Genomic DNA, 24308 nt, shown 5'->3' on the forward strand with positions numbered 1-24308 from the left:
CCATGCATTTCCTTAAAGAAAAGTTTCACTTAAATTCAAAGTTGCACAGGGCCTAAGATCGACATTTCGGTCTATTTCCGTTTTCATTGTCACTGAGATTTCATCATCATTGAATTGTCTTACATTTTTGTGGGCAGCTTACATTTGGCTCAGATTGCTATTTCTCATTTAATTGTCATTGTCAATAAATTATTTTATTTGCTGGAAGGTTACACTAGGTTCTATTCTCATTAACATTTAAATATTGTCTTTCGAAATTTTGTGGGGAGGTTACACTATGTTATAATGATCAGTTGATCGAAACTGGTTGTGAATACATGTTTATTTCTTGAGCAGCTCTGGGTGCTTATTAAATTTCTTAAAATTACACACACACTTGCAGTATCTGGGAAGAAGCAGTGACTAATTTCACCAACGTAAATTTCTTTTACAGTGGTTTTCCTAAATTATTTTAGACAAATGACGCGATAAGTCTTTCAGTAGAGCCTATCTCATTTTCTTGTCCGTCTTAGACCTTACCAGACCATCCCCAACGATGAGGATGTCAAACTACGCCATTCCGTCTCTTCTTAATTGAGGAAAAACCTATATCCCGTCTGAGGCACAGAAATCTACAGGAAATATAAATACAGGTAAAAGGAGTATGTAGTAATCGCAGGTGACGAAAGAGTATATGTGGAAATGCTATGAATGAACTAATATTTAAAAGAACAAAGTAAGTGTGAGCAGCAACGAGATATTGAATTATTGCCCAGATGCACTTGGAATCAAAACACAAAGCGATGGCAGCTACTGATATCTAGTGGACTATTGCCGTCAATTATCCGATAGCATCGTCAACACTTACAAGAATTAAAATAACATTTCAGGTAAAATATTTGGTGTTTTCCGAATAAAAGTTAAAAGTTTTTAGGTGGTGTTTGTACTGACCCAATCAGTATTACACGGATTTGCGTCATATACCACTTTCTAATTATGTATCTGGTAATTTATTTGACAACCGAAAATGTGTAATTCTAAAAAATTGGTCAATAACTTTGCAACTATCGTAACTTTACATCTGCTGATAGTCCAAAATACAGTTCAATAATGAAACTACTGCAGTAGAACTTATCAGTAGAAAAGCTCTTAACTAGTGAGCAATGAATAAATTTGTGTCGTTCCCTATTCTCCTTCCGAACAAGACTCGTAAGGCATAGCGGTACCGACGGATCGTCGTGTCATCCTCTGCCGATAGGCGTCACTGGCTGCGGATGTGGAGGGGCTTGTGGTCAGCACACCTCTCTCCCCGCCGTTGTCAGTTTTCGTAACCAGAGCCTCTGCTTCTCAGTCAGCTATCTCCTCAATTGATCTCACAAGACCGCTTGTGAACAGCGCTCGGCAGACCCGGATGGTGCCCCACCCAAGAGCTACCCAAGCCCAGCAGCGCTTAACTTCGGTGTTCTGGCGGGAACGGGTGTTACCACTGGAGAAAGGCCACTGGGATCATGGCGACGTGATGTTTGTGATTATTATTATAAACACTAATTCCTATATTTTCAATCGAATTAAGCAATGCATAACTGAAAAGGTAATTTGAAGTGATACAGTTTCATTGTCTAACAAGTTGTTTGTTTTAAGTGATTACAACAAAATTAATTCATTAAAAAGTCTTTAAAAATTAGCACAATATTTTCCTTTAAATAGAATATGTAGTTTTCCATTTTCAGAGAGATTGTCACTCACAACGTGAGCATGTGTACTTCCAACAGAAAAACTTCAAGTATTATCAGTTGGTTCCATAGTTTGATTATTACGTCTCGAGGACCGTTCTGTTTCTTTAAATTAATTATTTATTTTCAATTAAATAATTCATGTAAATTTTTGAACGTTTTACTTACGTTGGAATTTTGCGCCGGCCGTAATGGCTGAGCGGTTCTAGGAGCTACAGTCTGGAACCGCGCGACCACTACGGTCGCAGGTTCGTATCCTGCCTCGGTCATGGATGTGTGTGATGTCCTTAGGTTAGTTAGGTTTAGGTAGTTCTAAGTTCTAGGGGACTGATGACCTCAGATGTTAAGTCCCATAATGCTCAGAGCCATTTGAACCATTTGTAATTTTGCACTGTTTCTTCCTGAATTAGTAAGCCCATCTAATTTAGGTTTCAGACGAAACAAAGCAAGCAGCTGTCAATGTAGATCGTCTGTCTTAAGCTTCCTCCTTCGATTCAATTTGATATTTGGATTCAGTGCCCTGTTTTCGTAGCTGTATGGCTCACTATCAAAAGTGGGCCTATTAAAGGCTTCTTCTGGCCATTAGTTTCTCTCCAGACCTTCCGCATTCCAGACTCTCACAGACTGATACGAGACTTACGAGACTAACAGGCCTAGGGCAAAGTACAACGGGAAAGACGTCGCTTAACAAGTCATTTGGGTGTTACTGGAAAAGGTGAGCCACGCCAGCAGATCAAAAATATTAATCACGTAAGCTCAGATCAATAATAAAATCACGAAGTCCCAATGTGAGCTATTTGACGATAAATGCAGGTCTTGATGTTCAGTCCGAGACATATTTCCCGAAATGGCTATCAAGTATATAAGCGTCGCTTTACCCTTTCCACGACATCCATTGTGGATTTAGAAAACACTTATCAGGTTAACGCAACTAACACTCCCTACTATTAACATCGAAAGCGCCTCTGATGGAGGCAATCGGACTGATTTTGTCTCTACAGCTTAACGAAAAGCTCATTTGCAGTACCGTGACGGTGGGGCGCTCTTCCAAGCACCAAAAGCAATTCTAATTGTGACATTGTGAGGGTGATTGCGTTATTATTGTTGATATCATACATCATCGCCTTAGCAATCAATTTTTTCTATTCTACATATGACGACTGTTACCCAATAAACATTGTAGGAACGCCCAGTTAAATCATTTTGATTAGTACCGTGATCATATTGTAGATAAAAGTTAGATTTTGCAGTTTAAGAATCGTAAAACAACAGCGCCGTGCCAAAACAATTAATGAATCGAAACTGGAACCAGTTATTTCGAACAGTTCTGGCAGTGAGTAAGTGTGAGAAGCCCGCCCGGTTAGCCGTGCGGTGTAACACACTGCTTTCCGGGCGGGAAGGCGTACCTGTCCCCAGCACGAATCCGCCTGGCGGATTAGTGTCGAGGTCCGGTGTGCCGGCCAGTCTGTGGATGTTTTTTAAGGCGGTTTTCCATCTGCCTCGGCGAATGCTGGCTGGTTCCCCTTATTCCACGTCAGTTACACTATGTCGGCGATTGCTGCGCAAACACATATGCGTAAGCCATATTTACTCTGCCACGGAAAGATAGGGGTTACACTCGTCTGGTGTGAGATGTTCCCGGGGGGTCCACTGGGGGGGCCGAACCGCACAATAACCGTGTGTTCGGTGTGGGGCGGCGGTGGGGTGAGTGGACTGCTGTAGCCTGTTATGGGCTTGTGTATCACTGCGGGCTACGGCGCCTCTCCTCTAGGTCCCCAGTTCCATATAATACAATGCAATACAATGGCGAGAAGTGTAATCATAACATAGGCTTGATTATATGCAAATCAGATTAACTGAGTCATTTGTTAGTATTCTATTTCGAATGTCCAGATGGGGTTTAAATTATAATCTCTTACTGCTACAGTATTTAGATGCGTGTGAGCATGGGCTGAAAGGGGACATCGAATACACAGAAGAGAAACCACTCCAGTGGTGAGACGCTTACTTGCTTTGTGGTGGATAGCAACAGAGGCATGTAGTTCATCAGGATACTAATTTCACAACACTCCAAGAACATATTTCTAGCGTTGAATCTCCAAATATTCTTCAGCCCTTTACAGTTCGCTCTATTAGTGACCTCGATTATAATATTAAGCAAACAGTAGCTTGCGAAGAAGCAGTTATTGCTAGTGTGTTGTCAATGAATAGAAACTTCACAAGTCTTAACGAATTTTACAGTGAGTAGCAGATTCTGTATAGAGGTAGTAATTTACAGAGTATACATTGAAATGTACACGTAAATCGAAATTTCTTCATTCTGACTATGGCATCCGTTCAAAGGTGTTTTTCTGAAAGCGTGCGGTTTTGAACTCTTTAACTGAAAAGAAAATCTCTGCATATAGACTTGGCCACTGTTTTAGACGGAATGTGACGGACACGGATGGCATACAAGAGTAGCGTTGCTCAACTATATTATGAAGTTTCCAGAATGAGATTTTCACTCTGCAGCGGAGTGTGCGCTGATATGAAACTTCCTGGCAGATTAAAACTGTGTGCCCGACCGAGACTCGAACTCGGGACCTTTGCCTTTCGCGGGCAAGTGCTCTACCATCTGAGCTACCGAAGCACGACTCACGCCCGCTACTGGCACGGATGGAATACAAGAGTAGCGTTGCTCAACTATATTATGAAGTTTCCAGAGTGAGATTTTCACTCTGCAGCGGAATGTGCGCATTAACAAAATTTCGAACTATGTTCAGGTATCTTCCCTGAGGATTTTCGTCCAAGGTAACTCCTAACAGAGGGATAAAGTGGTTGTGATTGTTCGGTTTATCTCAGCAGTTACATTAGTATTCGCAAAAACAGCTCCACAACAGTGAAAACCCCCGTATCATGCAATCACTTTAGCATCTAGTTTCTCGTATGGTTTATGTGTAGATGCAAAAGTGCTGTGATGTGGTAGCCATCGGTGCGAAAACGACATAGTGACGTTGTGCCGCTCCCCCAGTGAATTTAATGAAACCACACACGAGTTGCATATAGGCTAATCAGTAGACCTACTCATATTGCTGTGAATCACTGTTAATGTACAACCAAAACGGCCAGAGAAACAAACCCAAGATAGAACTGCTGCTCCAGACTGAATGCAAGCTTGAGGGCGGAGAACAAAGCCGGCATTACTGCTGCCAACAGCAAGTACCGTCAGTAAACCGAACGAGTTTCCACGCAAGTCAAGTCATGCAGTGCATACCGTCAACATTTGTACAGTTGTGCAGATATGTTCCGTACTGTACAGTTACAAGACTAAATGGGGCAAGCAAATCAACCGAAATGCAATTATTTTGGAGCAAGCAGCAGCAGAGGACAGTCTACTTCTACCAAAGAACTCCGAAAATATCCCTGACAACTTCCGTAATTTTGTAGAAGTTCGTAATGGTGGACTAGAATGTGTCTAGGGTATTGAAATTTGTTCTCGCGATAGAGGAAGCTCTATAAAGGAACAATCCTCCATTTAAACAGTGGAAAATGCGAATGATTCAAAGCTTCGCGTACGTATTTAGTCGCGTTTTGGTTGCTGCTGTCATTGCTCAGTGACTCTCAAGCATGAAAATTCTATTCAAATGCTTACATTTAAAGAATGTCGGAATTTAGTTCATCTGACTGCGATGTTGACGAAGATATGTTCTTTCTCCATTAAGAGAATGATTAACGAAAGAGCACAAAGGAAGCTATTGGTCATTGATCAACCTGGCTCTATCCTTTTAAAGACGGCCTCTCAGAATCATAAATAATACATGTAATACAAAATATGTTATTTCAGATAAGGTATTTCGTTTGATGGTACTAAATGAAACACAAATACTTGAATCTTAAGTTATTATTCCGTAGGTAGACAGTACACGAGACTGACGCCTCTACCACGACCAGACGAAGAAAGATATGTATGAACAGAGAAGACAGTAGAATCTAAAACATCAACTTCATAAAAATAAGATAAATTAGAAGATGGGTAGTCTGTCAGTATCATCTGAATAGCAATACGCGTTAGTCCTCCTTTTATATTTTCTAATAATGAAAACTCGTTGTTCCTGATTCTAGCGTATACTTTACAATTTATGCTTCTACGTCTTCACCCACATTCATACTTGTAAAAAACCATTCAACAGTCAAGATCAATTAAAACATTTTTTTTTTAAATTTAAGACAACCCCTTTCAACAGACTTTGCTGTCATTTTCAGATATTAAAATCTTTTTGTTGTAAAACATGTTCATTTTACTCTGAACAACATGCACAAGCTGTGAAGTGGATAAAAATTAGCATATTGTAAAAGGTTTGTCATCGCTAAAATGTTTAAAAACATGCTGATTTTTATCCACTTGACATCTTGTGTATGTGGTTCAGCATAAAATGAATATGTTTTACGGCAAAAACATTTTAAGACCTAAAGATGATAACAAAGTCTGTTGAAACTTTGTGTTAAACAAAATAAATATTTTATGCGATCTTGGCTGCTAAATGGCTTTTTACAATTAAAACAGATCGCCCTTCAGTACTCTCAAAAAGAGAAAACTACATATGCACTGTGAAATGAATTGTACAGGGTACGCCTCACTGTACCAGTTATTAGCGGTTTCCCGTTCCATTCACGTATGGAGCTCGGGAATCATGATTGCGCGTGCTGTAATTATTCTAGTATTGTCCTCACGATTCCTATGTGGCTGACGTGTAGGGGCTAGTAGTATATTCCTAGAGTCATTATTTAAGACCGCGTCTTGGAATTTTGTTACTAGACTTTCTCGTAATAGCTTCCCCTATCTTCGAGAGTCGGTCAGTTTGATTCTTTCAGTATCTCTGTGACACACTCCCACGAATCAGACAAACATGTGATCTTTCGTGCTGCCCTTCTGTGTATGAGTTCAATATTCCCTGATAGTCCTATTTGGTACAGGTCCCACTGTTCTTTCTGTGTATCACTTGTTTTCGTTTATGCTCTCAACATATTTCAGCATCTGCTCTGAAATAGCTGCTTATCCCAGTGTTACCATGACATCGAGATATAAAGTTGATTTATATTAGCTTCTCGTAATTTTCGACTGGCACGTGTTTAGAATATGCTGTAAACTGTTAACATATCCCACACTACTGAACAGTTATTCCTTATTTCATCACAGAACAACAGAGTTACATTTTTTCGGTGTAGCAATGACATATACTTCCTTTTTCCAGTGGTGTTTTTTTCATAATTGTTTGATACTCAATATTGAGTAGTACATACGTTTCAGTTTTTTCTAATGTAACTACGAGCCACATTGATAATGACCTAAAATGTTGATGAATCACACCACTTTTCAAAAAATTTTGTATCTTAGTCTTATCCTAGAACAATACTCTGTCAACCACTATAAATTCGCATTACGGAGACCAAAGAAACGCACAAACAATAATGTAAGTATAGCATCTGCACAAGATTCTCATTGTTAACAGATTTGTATAGAATCGCACTGTGTCGTAGCGAGCTACTTGTCGGAACTCATACTACCTCTCGACAAACAAGGCGATTCAATCATTTATCTCTAAAGATACTATGCTGCAATGAACGTCTAACTCCTAATTCCGTGTGAATCATCTTGTTGCGTAGAAACATACAACCTTCTTCCAAGTACAGAAGAGGAAGTGAAACAAGCTAGTGGTTAGCAGTCCCTCAGCCCCGCCTGTGGTATACGCGCCACGGCGAGTGAGGGTAGACCTGTTTTTTGTGGGCACCCGAGGTCAGCCGTAGATAAAAGGCTCATTAGCGTCGCCGCTTATCGCCACTAACTGCTGCCCACACGGCTCGCGGGCGCCTGTCTGTCTTGTGCCAGCCCTCAATCAGTATCCCTCCTCCCATCCTCCCCCCCCCCCCGCCAAATCACTGTCGGTGGTGAACCCAGGGCCGGACGACCGTGACGGAAGGAACGCCCCCGCAGTATGAAGCGAGTAAGTGACCGATGAGCATGAGGCGATCAATCTCTGTATAATCAAACTGCGACGAAGAGACGTTATGTTCTTGTTAGTCCGTAGATATTCAGTCTTCAATGCGAATCCTGACTCGGGCATGGATGTATGTGATGTCCTTAGGTTACTTAGGTTTAAGTAGTTGTAAGTTCTAGGGGACTGATGACCTCAGAAGTAGTTAAGTCCCATAGTGCTCCGAGCCATTTGAACTTACTTTTTTTTTTTTTTTTCCTTACAAATGGTTTCCTTCATATGTCAAGGAACTTCTCGAGTGTTAAGCCCCAATCCCAAGATCATGCTTTAGTAATGCTCATCTGAAAGTGTTAACAATTATGACAACAAGAATAGAGGGATGTATGTGTTTGTGTGTTACACTTCACAAAATGAACATCGTCGATATTCACAGGGATTACAAAGGTCTACTCCATAAAGATCGAAGGCGAACGCCCTGGTAGTTACAAACAGTAGCTAGGTATCCCCTCTGATGGAATGCATGTAGAATAATACTGGTGTAAGAGATGATAACTGACAGAATGTGATGGCACGCAACTGAATGTGGAACCGGCTACTGCGATAATACATTTTATAGGCACGGAAAAAAAAACATTCAGAGGCTGAAAACCTTCAGCGGTTCTGTGTGGTACAAATTAGAATGTCACATACTTTTCAGGAGGGACAGTTTGCTCTAAAGGCGTATGAGTTTTACACGCAAACCAGGAATCAAGCAAAAGCAAGTTATTTCGACCAACTATTTGCGAAAAGCAATCTTGTACTGTAACTGTAGCTCTCTTATGCACATTTTCCCATTTTTGCTTGCAGTGACGCAAATATTCCCCAGTGCCATTGCAAGAGCACGCACACGAGAATAATTCGTTGGGGGCAGATCACCTCCAACCTCTAGCAGCACAATAAATAACTTTCCAGCCAACTTACTATCCAGATTAACAGTTGGCATAATTTTATGCGAATGTGTTAAGACATTGACATTGGTTGATCATGATACAACTCTCTTGTTACTTACAATTCCCATGTGTTTTTTCTTATGTATTTCCTCTACAAATCCCGATTCGTCTGAACTGAAAATTATGAAAAACAGATAAGTTTTGTTTACCTCATCTACAGTTTTTCGGACGGATTCTGCTGTTTGGTGTGCATCGTCAAGTTGATGCTTTGTTTGAAATTTCATCTTACGTCCTCCAACTATGTAACACTGTCTGAAGTTACGCAAACATCCACTGTTTCCCGTGAAATCACTGTAATCTGTGTCACGTGCAATTTGATGAACATAACGCAGTAGGTCACTATCATGCACATCATGTAAATTGTATCGAGCATCCCTGAAAAGCGCAGTTACCACTTATTGTAACCTGTGCACTTTGTCCTCTCTTGAATATCCGTGGTTTTTGTGTGCACTACATGGTCATATTGCTGAGGACTTATTCGATATCTGTTTGTATATTTTTTCTTTACTATGGTGAGGAAGATCTTCCATGCACGTAACTGCGTTTACTACCTGTTCCCTGGACAAGGTTTGTTCTTCACCACGGTACACTGGAGACGGGGTTTGTGGGTTCCTGTCCAACAAGGATGATGAACTACATGGCCCTGCATCTGTTTCATTATCACTTTCACTAGTTAAGCACGTACTCTTCAAGTGCATTGTCCGCATAGTCAACCGTATACGACACCATACATTCCACTGACTCATCGTGTAAAAACACTAATATTTCATCTGCCACTCCTTCCTCACACTGCGAAATTCCTTTGGATCCTTTCTGACGAAATGTCCACTTTGGCAGCTGTTGTTGAATATACAGTGCAATGTTTGATTTGTTAATCGTTGCCACAGCTGTGCTCTGTATCAGCACCACTATCATTGTAGCACTCTTTTGAGCTACTCGTTGACTAAGCAGTGCAACTAGACTTTGTAGCCTCATTCTAAGCTCGCCACTGGATATCTCCAGTCCCGCCTCCTGTGGCCATTAGCAGCCAAGTTTGTGGTTGCGTGGTACATATATGTGGAGCGTCGAATGACGCAAACATCATTGGCCTTTTGCGAACTCGCTTTCCCTGTAACGAAAGAGGAAATAGTTATTGGCTGCCATGTAATGGGGAGTGGGGGCGGTGTAGGAAGAGTTTGATAGCAAAAGAAGCAGTATGATTGACTGTGTGCTTCACATGGCGAGTTGAAGTATTGTCGGGAAGTCAAAACACTCCATCGGGCAGCTTGCCAAGACGCCTCCCATAACCTTGTTGGGAGATTTTGTTAGTTTGTTTCTGATGGTTCGCTCGTTCCAAGCACAACCTTCCAGCAGCACACCATAACAGTCTCAAATAACACTCACGATCACCTGTCCCGATGTAATAATACATCGTACTTCGGTGTATCATGCCGTAGTCGTACTGCATCAACTATATACGATGAGTAACATTACCATTTAATCTTATTTCTGTTTAACGAATGCATACTAACAGAAATTTAAATTGAAAAAAGACTACTAAATATGCTTATGTTTTTGTTTCTTTGTTACATGAGCGGCGCATGGAGCCAAAGACATTTTCCACCGCTGCACGAAGAGTTTGCGTCGCTGGATGTTATCTTCCCTGAGGCCAAGGTCGTGCAGAGGAAGAACATGCATGATTCTCGATTTAATTGCTGTGTTAACTGTTGTAACAATATAAAACATAGAAGAAAATATTACATGTGATGAAGTATGACCATTTTCGACCCAGCCACGATTGCCTTTGCATATGTGTTGATTAACTTATAGTTTCCTTACCTGGTAGTAGCATGTCCGTTGCACTGTGTAATAAATATGTTTGATATGAGTAGCCCAGTTGCAAAAGCGGCTATGTGACCAAAATTCAAAAATTGAGTCAGAGACAGGCCCATTTATGCGACAACAATTCAATCTTTTAATGTTGGCAAGAACGAACAATGCACGTGCCTCAATAAAACACGCGGAGAAATTGCTCAAGGACGTATTTGTACTAGTTGAAGCACATTGATGGTTCATCTGCGTGTTGTCATTGTCGTGTCACTGTTGTTAACTTGTACCATGACAGGGTATTGAAATAAAAATTTCGATATTTTGGGTTAGTATTGTTGATCGACGAAAGAGAGAAGAAAAAAAGTTTCATGGAAACACAGGAATACAGCAGTATAAATCAAATTAAAAGCAATGGTGGTAACATTAAGAGTGCAATGGGATTTATGCTGTTAAACGCAGAGGAAAGAGTGCGTAGTTGGAGGAGTATATTGAGGCCCTGTGTGAGGGGGCAGGAATTGTCTGATGGCTTGATAGAAGAAGAAACTGGAGCCTATGAGGAAAACGAATGGTATCCATTATTAGAGACAGAATTTCTAAAATTTCTGGAGGATTTTAGTTAAAGTAAGTCAGAAGGAACAGATTTATTTATTTATTTAATCGTATGGCTAGGGCTACCCGTCTGGCGGGCCGTTCGCCAGGTGCCGGTCTTTCTATTTGACGACACTTCGGCGACCTTCAGTCGATGAGGATGATAGGATGATGATGAGGACAGCACAACACCCAGACCCTGAGCGGAGAAAATTCCCCGACCCAGCCGGGAATCGAACCCGGGCCTTGAGGATTGACAGTCCGTCACGTTGACCATTCAGCTGTGGAAGGAACAGATAACAGCCGGCCGGGATGGCCGAGCGGTTCTAGGCACTACAGTCTGGACCCGCGCGACCACTACGGTCGCAGGTTCGAATCCTGCCTCGGGCATGGATGTGTGTGATGTCCTTAGGTTAGTTAGGTTTAAGTAGTTCTAAGTTCTAGGGGACTGATGATCTCAGAAGTTAAGTCCCATAGTGCTCAGAGCCATTCCAACCATTTTTAAACAGATAACATTCCATCGGAATTTCTAAAATAAGTGTTGCAAATGGCAACCAAACAGCTATTCAAGTTAGTACGTCGCTGTCTCGGATTCTAAACACTATCAGACTTTCGGAAAAATAACATCCACCCAGTTCCAAACATACCAAGAACAGGTAGGTGCGAATACTATTGCACAACACGACATGTATCAAAGTAGTGAAACTGGACATCGATCGCTCAACAAAATTTTTACTCCATACTTTTGTAATTATATTTCTCGAGGAAGGAAATAATAAATTGCTTGGTTCCATGCCTTAGGAGTGTGAGAATCTGTTTTAACTATTTACGGTTGATGGGTCGCGACGCTTGACATAGCTGAAGAGTATTTTATGCCGATGATCTTATTATACAGTATTTCTTCGCTTTCAAACAAACAGAAGTCGATGACTCAGGGGTCTGGTGCGCCTTGAATTACATATGCATCACATCCTGGACGACAGTGTATTAAATCGTAACAGGAATCGAAAATTTTAAATTTACCTCAGTCTTATTTTTCAGGGGGAAACATACATTCACCAACGCGTCACATGGCTGCTCACAAGCAGTGTTTCAAGAAGAAAACGATTCAAGTTATTTGTAACCTTGTTTTCCTATCTCCAAGCAACAAAAGATTTTTGTTATTTCGTATGATCAGAGGAAAAATGCTTAAATCACCTGCAACGACTTCACATATCTCACAATATCGATGAAACTTATCTTCAGTCCGACAACTGTTTTACGAGTTACTCTTTCATTTGTTCGACACTTGAGGACGACGAATGCATCGTTTTGCGAAACATTTGTGTATTTCCTCGTCGGCCTCTAACCATGAATCCAGTTAATTGATTCTGTAGAATAATGAAAGGAAACTCACGGCTGTTAAGGGGAAAAAGGCTAATTATCTTGCAGTGGAAAACCTCTTCACGTTATTAGACAAGAATAGACGATAGGGCCGACCGGAGTGGCCGTGCGGTTCTAGGCGCTCCAGTCTGGAGCCAAGCGACCGCTACGGTCGCAGGTTCGAATCCTGCCTCTGGCATGGATGTGTGTGATGTCCTTAGGTTAGTTGGGTTTAATTAATTCTAAGTTCTAGGAGACTGATGACCTCAGAAGTTTAGTCGCATAGTGCTCAGAGCCATTTGAATCAATAGACGATAGGTATCTGGAACACAATGACAACTCATCGGTGTGGATATCTACTGATTACCGCAGCTGCCAGTCAGATATTTCTGAACCCAAAGCTACGTTAATGAATTTTGAAACAGATGACAGGTGGAAGAGGTCGAGAAAACATCATCCACGTTATTAATGATAAGTCTTAAACTACGGGAGCACTTACAAAGATTGTCACTTGCCTCAGATTCATTTGGTACATCAAAGTGATTGCCTGTACGCCTTAATTCATTTAATTTCCCGTCGTTTTTGAAAGACCCATCGGAGACAAGGCAGTCTACAGCAAATGTCATGAAAGCAACCAGTCGTCAGTAGACTCAACGCAGCAATATTTGTAATTAGATTAAAGTCGTTTCGCTGGCAGGCCCATTTAATTTCGCATCTGATTACTCACGTTAGGGCATCAGGTAACATTTGCATTATAAGCTCGACAAAAGATAGTCTGTCGAGTATCACTAAAAATGATTAATTATAAGAATTATTATTGATCCCAGTAAATGCATCATAGAATTGTAGACCTAAGAGCTTTTACTGCAAATGGAATGATTCTTAGAGGAATCATCCGGGCCACGGACGTGTGGCTACCATTTGTACAGTTAGTAACACTTATGAACATGCCTTAAGCACGCAAATAATGATCTCCCTAAATGTAATTAAAGACTTAATCGAGCTCCTGTAACAGACGGTGTTCAGCGAGTTAAGACAGGCTCTGAGCACTATGGGACTTAACATCTGTGGTCATCAGTCCCCTAGAACTTAGAACTACTTAAACCTAACTATGCTAAGGACAGCACACAACACCCAGTCATCACGAGGCAGAGAAAATCCCTGACCCTGAGTTAAGACAGTCTTGCTATGATTGCCACTAGTTTTCTTTTTTTGTTACTTGTATCTGCTGAATGCCACATAATATTAGAACGATATCACTTGCGTTGCTGAATGCGGAAAATGTTCGTGGTGACTGGCGCAGTGAAAGAGGACAAGAGAGCACAACATCGCTTGGAGCAGGCTTACAATGAAAACAAAAACGTCTCGAGAAAATCGTTGTGTGGACATCAAATTTGTTAGAAACCTGCTCTATTACAAAACAAATAAGTCCACACTGAAGGGTGGTCAGTCAACACCAAAATGAAAATCAATTGCAAAGGAATAGGAAGCTTTGAGAAATAATTTTTAAGAGCCGAACTGACCTGCTACTAATATAGTGGGTGGATTTACATGTAACATGGGAACTGGTGTCGATGGAATGTATGGCACACGATTCTATTCCATTCACAGAAATCTAAGTTCTCGTTTCGCTCAGAATGAAAAAGAAATTGGAAGGATTTTCGGTACGTGAAGGTGATACCCGGAATGAGAATGCAGCCGATTGCAATTTCATTGATTTGCTTAAGCCAAAAGATGTAAGAATCTCACCATCACAGCTTGATCTTCAACGTGGACAGCACGTCGTCCTTTAACGAGGACATTCAATGAAACATTATACCTGACTAACCGACAGGAAGACAATGCAAGTAGGAGGTGGCGATAGAAGCTTTTCTGTCTCAGAAAATTTGTTATACTCGTAGTTATAATATGAAATGGCTCTGAGCACTATGGGACTTAACATCTTAGGTTATCAGTCCCCTAGAACTTAGAACTACTTAAACCTAACTAACCTAAGGACATCACACACATCCATGCCCGAGGCAGGTTTCGAACCTGCGACCGTAGCGGTCGCGCGATTCCAGACTGAAGCGCCTAGAACCGCTCGGCCACCAGCGGCCGGACCAGTTATAATATGCTCAAGAAGTCTGAAGAAAACCGATGCTAAGGATACTGGTCTGTAACATATCGGATCAGTTTTTTTTACGCTTGTTTTATATAGGAGTCACCTGCGCCTTTTTGAAGTCGCTTGAGATTTTGCACACGGTTAGAGGTTCACGATAAATGCTACAGACCTGTGCCGAAGTGATTTCTATGTGAAATGAAACTCGGATTCCATCTGGACCTAGCGGCTTGTTTGTTTTCAAGTCTGTCAGTTGCTTCTCAAAGCCAGGGATGCCTATTTCTACGTCCTCTCTGACTTGCTCAATCGATGGTGTCCACTAGCCCAGGAAGATAAAAAAGATATTTCTGTTACCCCAGTTCATATTCATACAAAAATGCTTGTAATAAGATGCAGTATCGATACATATGTATACGTGCATGGGTGCCTCCTTGAGTTAGTAGCGTCACCTTAACATCCAAACGAAACGCTGAGAAAAACGAATTCATTTCAATCAGAACTTACCACTATTTCACGTGCAAGTAAGTGCGCTTTCCTAGCAGTATTTAGTTTTGAAGACTATTTGAGACATCAGTCCCATGTTCGTGTTCATTAGTTTAGCTCTAATAACATTGCATCTTTTTCTATATACGGTTTTTGTCACCGATCTTTATTGCACAAATGTTATATGGTTCTCAATATTGTTACTGTTAGTAGCCCTTTGGCATCGACGGTAATGAATTTCACCTGAACTTCGTCACTCCACCCTCTATCCTTCAGGAGAGTCAACTGCCGAACTACATCTACATCACACTCCGCCAACCATTTGATGGTGTGTGGCGGAGGGTACATCTGGTACCACTAACTGATCCCCACAACCATTTCTTACTCGCACATGGCATGTGGGAAGAATGATTGTCAATGAGCCTCTGTATTGGCTCTAATTTCTCGTCGTGGTCACAACGCAAGAGGTATGTGGAAGGAAGTAATATGTTTCCCGACTCTTACTAAAAAGTATTCTTGAAATTTTAGTAGTAAATCTCTCCGTGTAGCACAACACCTGTCTTGTAGCGTCTGCCAGTGGAGTTTGCAGAGAAGCTCGGAAACGCTCCCGCCGACCACACGACCCGGTGACCATTGGATCTTCTCCATCAGTCCTATGTGTTAAGGATCCCATACTGATGAACACTGTTCAACAATCGGTCAAACAAACCCCTTGTAAGCCACTTCCTTTGTAGCTGAGCTACACTTCCTTAAGATTCTTCCTATGAATCTTATGTGGCACCTGATTTCCCTGTTATTTGTTTTAAGTGACCTATCGTTCTGGATAGTTAATCCTAGATATTTTACTGTAGATATTGTTTCCAGGAGTTCCTCATCAGTAATGTAGTTGTGCAGCAACGGCTTTTTTCCCTGTGTAGTCGTGGTTGTCGCATCAGAACCATGAACCAGCTGACCTAAATCACTTCAAACAGACCTTAACAATCCTCATAGACTCATGACGAAGTCAAGATTTATTTCCAACGTGATTTTTAAATAATGTGACTGTTTACCTCATGTTCTTATCTTCAAACGAAGCGAAAAAGCAAATTAAGTGGTTATTTAGAGGAATATTCATACGTTTGACACCAACTTGAATACAACAGTTCGTGTGCTGTTGACAGTGAGTATTCTAATTAGGTTTTCAAATACACGCTTAAGAGAAAAGGGACTGTTCTCTAAAAGTTCAGTCTCAGTTGTGAATAGTGTAAATTCAACTTGTGTTGAAGCCTCCTAGCTGAGAGGCCTAAAATTATTCACTATCTTTCTCTCCTCGTCTTCGGAAGACGTCTTCAAAGATAAGACACTGGGAAACTGCAATGATCACGGTCTCTCAGCCAGGAAGTTTTAATAGAAGCGAAAGCAGGCCGTAAAATCCAGTATTGGTGAAAATTAAAGTTTTCCGCTCTTTTTGTTGCTATAACTTCTGCCTTCTAATGTGTTTGGGGGGAAGGGGGGAGAAGCATGTATTTGTGCGTTTAAGAAAGAGAGAGAGAGAGAGAGAGAGAGAGAGAGAGAGAGAGAGAAAGAGAGAGAGAGATCTGATAATGTTAACTGAGATTTCAAATGTATAGTAATAATAGCTACTCTGTCAAGTCCTTACTAGCTACTAGCTAACAGCTTAACCCAATTTCCAATTTACGTAGCCCATATCCTATGCGCGTGCTCGGAAATACTATAATTTATGAATATACATGTGGGCGGCCAGCATAGCTAAACTCAATATTGCAGTTTTTTTACCCACAAAATTTCAGTCTTGGTTACAATGTGACATATTTATCAGGCAGATAAGAAAAACTCTGTCTTTTGCAACGGAAAGTTTATTTTGTTCTTAACCATATTTCGCCTATTCGTTCTTGGCTTTATTAGGTCTACAATGTAAACAAATAATTAATTACACATATTTTGTTAGAAAATCTGTAATGTCTCTTGGCAGCACATTTAGAATACATGGTTGCGATTTGACAGTTACTTTCATTTTTCTATTCATTTAATTTTTGCGTGTGTTCTTCTGTAAGCACTAGAAGCACACAATAGAGGTTTCCAGTTGATACAAGGTCACATACGTTTAATTACAAGCAACCTTCTGTGTTACACACTCCACATGACATTTCTCACTTTCTGTGAAGTTAACTAAGAGATCTTGAGACCTGTAGAGATCTAAACAATAATAATAAACATGTAATACTGGAAATAGCAACTGACGAAAAATGGCTTCAAATGTTAACAACAATAACTTAATATTGTTACCTTTCCCGCTTATGCCCACCTGCCATCTTCATGTTAAAGTACTGCACAGGAATACAATGCATTTTTATATTTAAGCGAATTATTTTTAAACTTACGACATCACTTTCGGATTAAGACTGCTGAAAGAAATAAGTCCTCTTTCTCCATAAAAAAGCGCCCATTTTGCGAGAGATAGAAATCGATCTGTTGGTTGGCGTAACAATTATCAGGCCTGTCTTAGCTCAGGAACGCCAAGAGCCTGTTTAAGTGTTTACGTTATTTCCATAAATGCCTGCAGTTGGGTTGTGACTGTATATACTATCACAAATTGTACTTCAGTCGTATATAAAATCGATCTACCGCATTTCACTCAAGACGAGTTCTAGTCATCCGTCAATAGCTATTTATTTATTTGCTACTTTTTCTAGTCTGTCATCTATCCCAACGAACAGAGTTGACGGGAGTACATCATATAATATTTTAACATAATAACAATTGTGTCAAAATTTATAACATATTCTATTACAGATAATATGGTGATGGTTGTATAGCTGAAATAGTTCTACAGTTCAAATAAGTAAAATAATACTCATACTAGCGTAACTGGTTATACAAATTTTTTCTGTCCTTTACAGACATTTATTACGCAGCAGGTTCAAAGGATTAAAAGTTGTTCACAGATTATTGCAGGTGTATGCGCTCCTGTACAGCTATACTAGTTACCGTTAATACACGAAAATTTTATTTCCTCTCCGTAATACCCATCTTTCGTGAACAGTGTAATTCCTAAAATCATGTGATGCTTGTAACAACAAAAATAGTAAAAATAAATAATAAGAACAATCATCTTTTGAAAATTCTTTGAAATAGTAAGTATAAACACAGTAAAAAGAAATGTACAAAATGTAACACGGAAATTAATTTTCGTCTTATTTGTGTTTAACTATAATGTAAATGTTTGTTTCGCATCTCATTACTACTGCAGTTCCATCGCCTCAAACACGTAACTTTAGTCACGCAGTTACTACTGCTCTACGCTAAGCTCACTTCAACAACTTTCTCGATGCCCAGCTGACTCAAACAAACAAAACAGGAGAGCAGAACCAGAAACATTGTATATGTGAAAGACATAATAAACCATATGCATTTTTAAACAAAGTTTGTGTGTCTCTAGACGGTATATAAACTATTCGACGTTAGTACTTCTTCGAATTCTTTCTTAAATATATCTAAAGTTGTTGTATTCTTTACTTCTGCAGGCAATGCACTGAACGGTATTTTAGTTTTACGTAGTACACTTTTCCGATATAAGGTCTTGTTACATACTTCTCTATGAGAGTCATTCCTATTTACAATTTCATAACTGTAAACTTGGTTGTGTAACGCTTTAAGGTAGCATATACTGTAACATACACAGGGTGATTTGCTTTAACGAGCCGATGTGGGATTTTTGAACGGTCCAAGATATCGAATGTGGGTTTGGGCTAATGACTGTATGCAATATGTTACGTAATTTTATTACATGGCTAATACTATTAACTCTTAAGTGGCCCCTAGATGCTCCAAAATACTAACAATATTTCTCCGGATGTGCAATGATGTTGATCGTCTAGGAATGAGATTGAGAGGTTGTGCAATAATTTTGAGAACATCAAAAACTTCGGAAATATTGTGCTACCTTGAAATATTTTGCTGCATGTGGGCACTATTTGCAATATCCTCAACGAACTCTGGCTTGCTGCACCGACCAAGGACGTTAGGTTAGCCTTTGCGCGGAAAATGAGTTCAAAACAAGACGAAAAAACACTATTATTAGAGTTCATCGAAACGTATAAATCATTGCTAGTATTGTGGGCTGTTGGGGAAGTTGCGTACAAAACCAGGGGTGTTAAGAATGATGATTCGTATGAAATGTCGCTCAGAAAATGCGGGAAACGTTCACGAAAAAAGATTCTTTTAAAAAAATTAATTAATGCAAAGTTATGAGTATAAGTATATGTAGATAGTTTGCTCTGTGTATACATTCATCTACATCTACATGGATACTCTGCAAATCACATTTAAGTGCCTGGCAGAGGGTTCATCAAACCACCTTCACAATTCTCTATTATTCCAATCTCGTATAGCGCACGGAAAGAAGGAATACCTATATCTTTCCGTATGAGCTCTGATTTCCCTTACTTTATTGTGGTGATCGTTTCTCGCTAAATAGGTGGGTGTCAACAAAAAATTTTCGTATTCGGAGGAGAAAGTTGGTGATTGGAATTTCGTGAGAAATTTCCGTCGCAACGATAAACGCCTTTCTTTTAATGATGTCCAGCCCAAATCCTGTATCATTTCAGTGACACTCTCCCCCATATTTCGCGATAATTCAAAACGTGCTGCCCTTCTTTGAACTTTTTCGATGTACTCCGTCAGTCCTGTCTGGTAAGGATGCCACACTGCGCAGCAGTATTCTAAAAGAGGGCCGACAAGCGCAGTGTAGGCAATCTCCTTGCTAGATCTGTTATATTTTCTAAGTGTCCTGCCAATAAAACATAGTTTTTGGTTAACCTTCTACACAACATTTTCTATGTTTTCCTTCCAATTTAAGTTGTTCATAATGGGAATTCCTAGGTATTTAGTTGAACTTAGGGCCTTTAGATTTGACTGATTTATCGCGTAACCGATGTTTAACAAATTCCTTTTAGCACTCATGTGGAAGACCTCACACTTTGCGTTATTTAGAGTCAACTGCCAATTTTCGCACCATTTAGATATCTTTCATAAATCGTTTTGCAATTTTTTTTTGAACTTCTGATGACTTTATTAGTCGATAAACGACAGCGTCATCTGCAAACAACCTAAGACGGTTGCTCAGATTGTCTCCCAAATCGTTTATATAGATAAGGAACAACAAAGGGCCAATAACAGTACCTTGGGGAACGCCAGAAATCACTTCTGTCAGTTACTACGAACACATAACTGAGACAATATTCCATAAGCACGCAATTTAACTACAAGCCGCTTGTGTGGTATAGTGTTAAAAGCCTTCCCAAAATCCAGAAATACGGAATCAATCTGAAATCCCTTGTCAATAACATTCAACACTTCATGCAAATAAAGAGCTAGTTGTGTTTCACAAGAACGATGTTTTCTACACCCATGTTGACTGTGTGTCAGTAGATCGTTTTCTTGGAGGTAATTCATAATGTTCGAACACAATATATGTTCAAAAATCCTGTTGCATATCGACGTCAATGATATTGGCCTGTAATCAAGTGGATTACTCCTACTACCTTTCTTGAATACTGGAGTGACCTGTGCAATTTCCCAGTCTTTGGGTACAGATCTTTCGTCGAGCGAACGGTTGTATATGATTGTTAAGTGTGGAGCTAATGCATCCGCATACTCTGAAAGGAACCTATTGGTATACAGTCAAGACCAGGAGACTTGCTTTTATTAAGTTATTTAAGTTGCTTCACTTCTACGAAAATATTTACTTCTCCATTATTCATGTTGGCAGCTGTTCTCAATTCTAATTCTGGAATATTTACTTCGTCTTCTTTTGTGAAGGCATTCCGGTAGGCTGTGTTTAATAACTCTCCTTTGTCAGCATTGTCTTCGATAGTATCTTAACTGCTATCCTGCATAGAAGTCATTGATTATTTCTTGGCGCTAACATACTTCACATACGACCAGAATCTCTTTGGATTTTCCGCCAGGTTTGGAGACAAATATTTGTTGTGGAAACTGTTATAAGCATCCCGCATTGAACTCCGCGGTAAATTACAAGCTTCTGTAAAACATCGCGAATCTTGGGGATTTTACGTCTGCTTAAATTTGGCATTTTTGTTTCGCTGTTTCTGCAACAGTGTTCTGACCTGTTTTGTATACCAAGGAGATCAGTTCCGTCGTTTGTTAATTTATTTGGTATAAATCTCTCAGTTGCTGCCGATACTATTTCTTTGAATTCAAGCCGAATCTGGTCTACACTTATAGTATTAATTTGGAAGGAGTGGAGATTGTCTCTCAAGAAGGCGTCAAGTGAATTTTTATCTGCTTTTTGTGTAGGTATATTTTTCGTTTATTTTTGTAGGATCTGGGGGTTACAATATTCAGTCTCGCTACGACAATCCTCTGTTCACTAATCCATGTATCCGTTTTGATGTTAGTTATTAACTCAGGATTATTTGTTGCTAAGAGGTCAAGTTGTTGTCACAACCGTTTACTATTCGCGTGGGCTCATGAACTAACTCCTCGAAATAATTTTCAGAGAAAGCGTTTAGCACAATTTCGGATGATGCTTTATGCCTACCTCCGGAATTAAACATCGATTTTCGCCAACATATCGAGGGCAAGTGAAAGTCACCACCAACTATAATCGTATGACTCGGGTGCGTGTTTGAAATCAAAGTTTGCTTTGAACTTTTCAGCAACTGTATCATCTGAATCGTGAGGTCGGTAAAAGGATCCAGTTATTAGTTTATTCCTGTAGGCAACAATGACCTCTGCCCATACTAACTCACAGGAACTATCTACTTCAATTTCGCGACAAGATAGACTATTTGTAACAGCAACAAACACTCACCGCCAACAGTGTTTAGCCTATCCTTTCGGAACACCGTTAGATTCTTCGCAAAAATTTCGGCTGAGCTTAATTTCGACTTTAGCCAGCTTTCAGTGCCTATAACGATTTGAGCATCAGTGCTTTCTATTAGCGCTTGGAGCTCTGGTACTTTACCAACACAGCTACGACAATTTACAACTGTTACACCGATGTTTCCTGTATTTACGTTCTTTATGTGTTCGGCCTGAACCCTTTGTGAGTGAAGCCCTTCTTGTATTTTCCCGAGGCCCTCTAACCTAAAAAACGCCCCCCCTGCCCCCCACGCCACACAGCCCCTGCTACCCGTGTAGGCGCCTCCTGCGTATAATGGACACCTGACCTATTCAGCGGAACCCGAAACCCAACCACCTTTTGGCGCAAGTCGAGGAATCTGCAGCCTCGTATAATCCTACAGCTCACGTAATATTATACGACTCATTTCCGTAACTATGTCTCATACGCTGTAAGGTGAACCTGCACTTGTAAATTTCAAGTCTTCGAAAGAATTGCCAGCAGCAAGATATCGTATTATTGTTGTTATTATGATCTTCAGTCCGCAGACTGTTTTGATGCAGCTCTCCTTGCTACTCTCACCTGTGCAAGCCTCTTCATCTCCGAGTAACTACTGCAACCTGCATCTTTCTGAATCTACTTACTGTGTTCGTCTCTTGGTCTTCCTGTAAGACTAACACCGCTACACATTCCCCTAGTAGCAAATTGGTGAACCCTTGATCTCTCAGATTGTGTCCTGCCAATCAGTCTCTCCTTCAGTCAGGCTGTGCCACAAATTTGACTTCTCTATCAATTTCAAAAGCTTCTAGTCTCTTCTTGTCTATACTGTTTATCGTCCATGTTTCATTTCCATACATGGCTATATTCCGTAAAATAGTTTCAGAAAACACTTCCTAACACTTACATCTATAATCGAGGTTAACAAATCTCTTTTCTTCAGAAACGCTTCTTTTGGCATTGCTAGTCTACATTTTATATGCTCTCTACTTCAGCCATCGACAGTTACTTTGGTGCCAAAATAAGAACACCCATCTACTACTTTTTGTGTCTCGTGTCCAAATCTAACTCCCTAAGCGTCAACTAATTTAACTACACTCCATTATCATTGTTTGCTTTTGGTGATGTTTATTTTATATTGCTAGTCTACATTTTATATGCTCTCTACTTCGGCCATCGACAGTTACTTTGCTGCCCAAATAAGAACACCCATCTACTACTTTTCGTGTCTCGTGTCCAAATCTAACTCCCTAAGCGTCAACTGATTTAACTACACTCCATTATCATTGTTTGCTTTTGCTGATGTTTATTTTATATCTTCCTTTAAAAGACCGTGTCCATGCCATTCACCTGCTCTTCAATGTTCATTACTGTCTGTGGCAGATTTAACAATGCCATCGGCAAACCTATTTTTTTTTATTTTATCTCCCGTCTCACTCCCTTTTCAACCTTTCATGCCCCTCGACTACCGGTTGCTTTCTGTACAAACTGTACTTAGTTTCTCGCTTCCTATATTTTATCCGTGCTGCCTTCAGTATTTCAAAGAGAGTATTCCATCCAACACAGTCAAAAAATTTCTCTAAGCCAACAAATTATATAAACGTAAGTTTGCCTTTCCTTAAACTATCTGCTAAGGTAAGTCGTAAGGTGAGCATTGCCTCACGTGTTTCTACATTTCTCCGTAATCTAAAACAGATAAGCACTGACTTATTGGAACTATGTGTGTCATCGTATTACTTTACTGTTTAGTGATGGTAATAATGGAGATATGGGCGCCCAAAGGAATTTACCCTTGTGAGGCGGTGAGGAGGAGGGGGGGGGGGGGGGGTATATGGAGGGGGGCGGCAACACCCCAAGTGTGGGACGCCAATGTATAGAGAGAACCATTTCGAGTAATGTGTCTAATATTGTACCATCAACACCCAAAAAGTTGTCATATTTTTTTTTCATTCAACCACAGTCTGTTTGATGCTCCTTGAACCATTCTTCCGACACCTTTTATTTTCAGCTTGTAACAATCTAGTAGAGCAATTGTTACGCAGCAACGTCCTTACTGTCCAAGATCCCGGTACACAGAATGACTGCACAATATTATTGATTATATAATTGACAATATTATTGAAAGCTCCACGGAAAACCTCAATAACGTTGGACCGATTTATATCAAACGAATTATTGGAAAGAGCATGATTTTTTTAAAAATAGAACATTATAGTTTTAACAGCATTAAAAAGTTCTTAAAATGATGAGTACAATGATATATACTATTTTATTCTGCGATCTGATGTATCTCCAGCGTATTGCCAACTTGTATAATTCCCTTGTGTCCGGCCGGGTGAAGTAATTACTTCACGATATTTCGACAAACACACTCGTTGCCATCTTCAGGTGGTCCGGCCGGCCACTGTGGCCGAGCGGTTCTAGGCGCTT

The sequence above is a fragment of the Schistocerca piceifrons genome, chromosome 3 (assembly GCF_021461385.2).
Source record: "Schistocerca piceifrons isolate TAMUIC-IGC-003096 chromosome 3, iqSchPice1.1, whole genome shotgun sequence".
NCBI lineage: Eukaryota > Metazoa > Arthropoda > Insecta > Orthoptera > Acrididae > Schistocerca > Schistocerca piceifrons.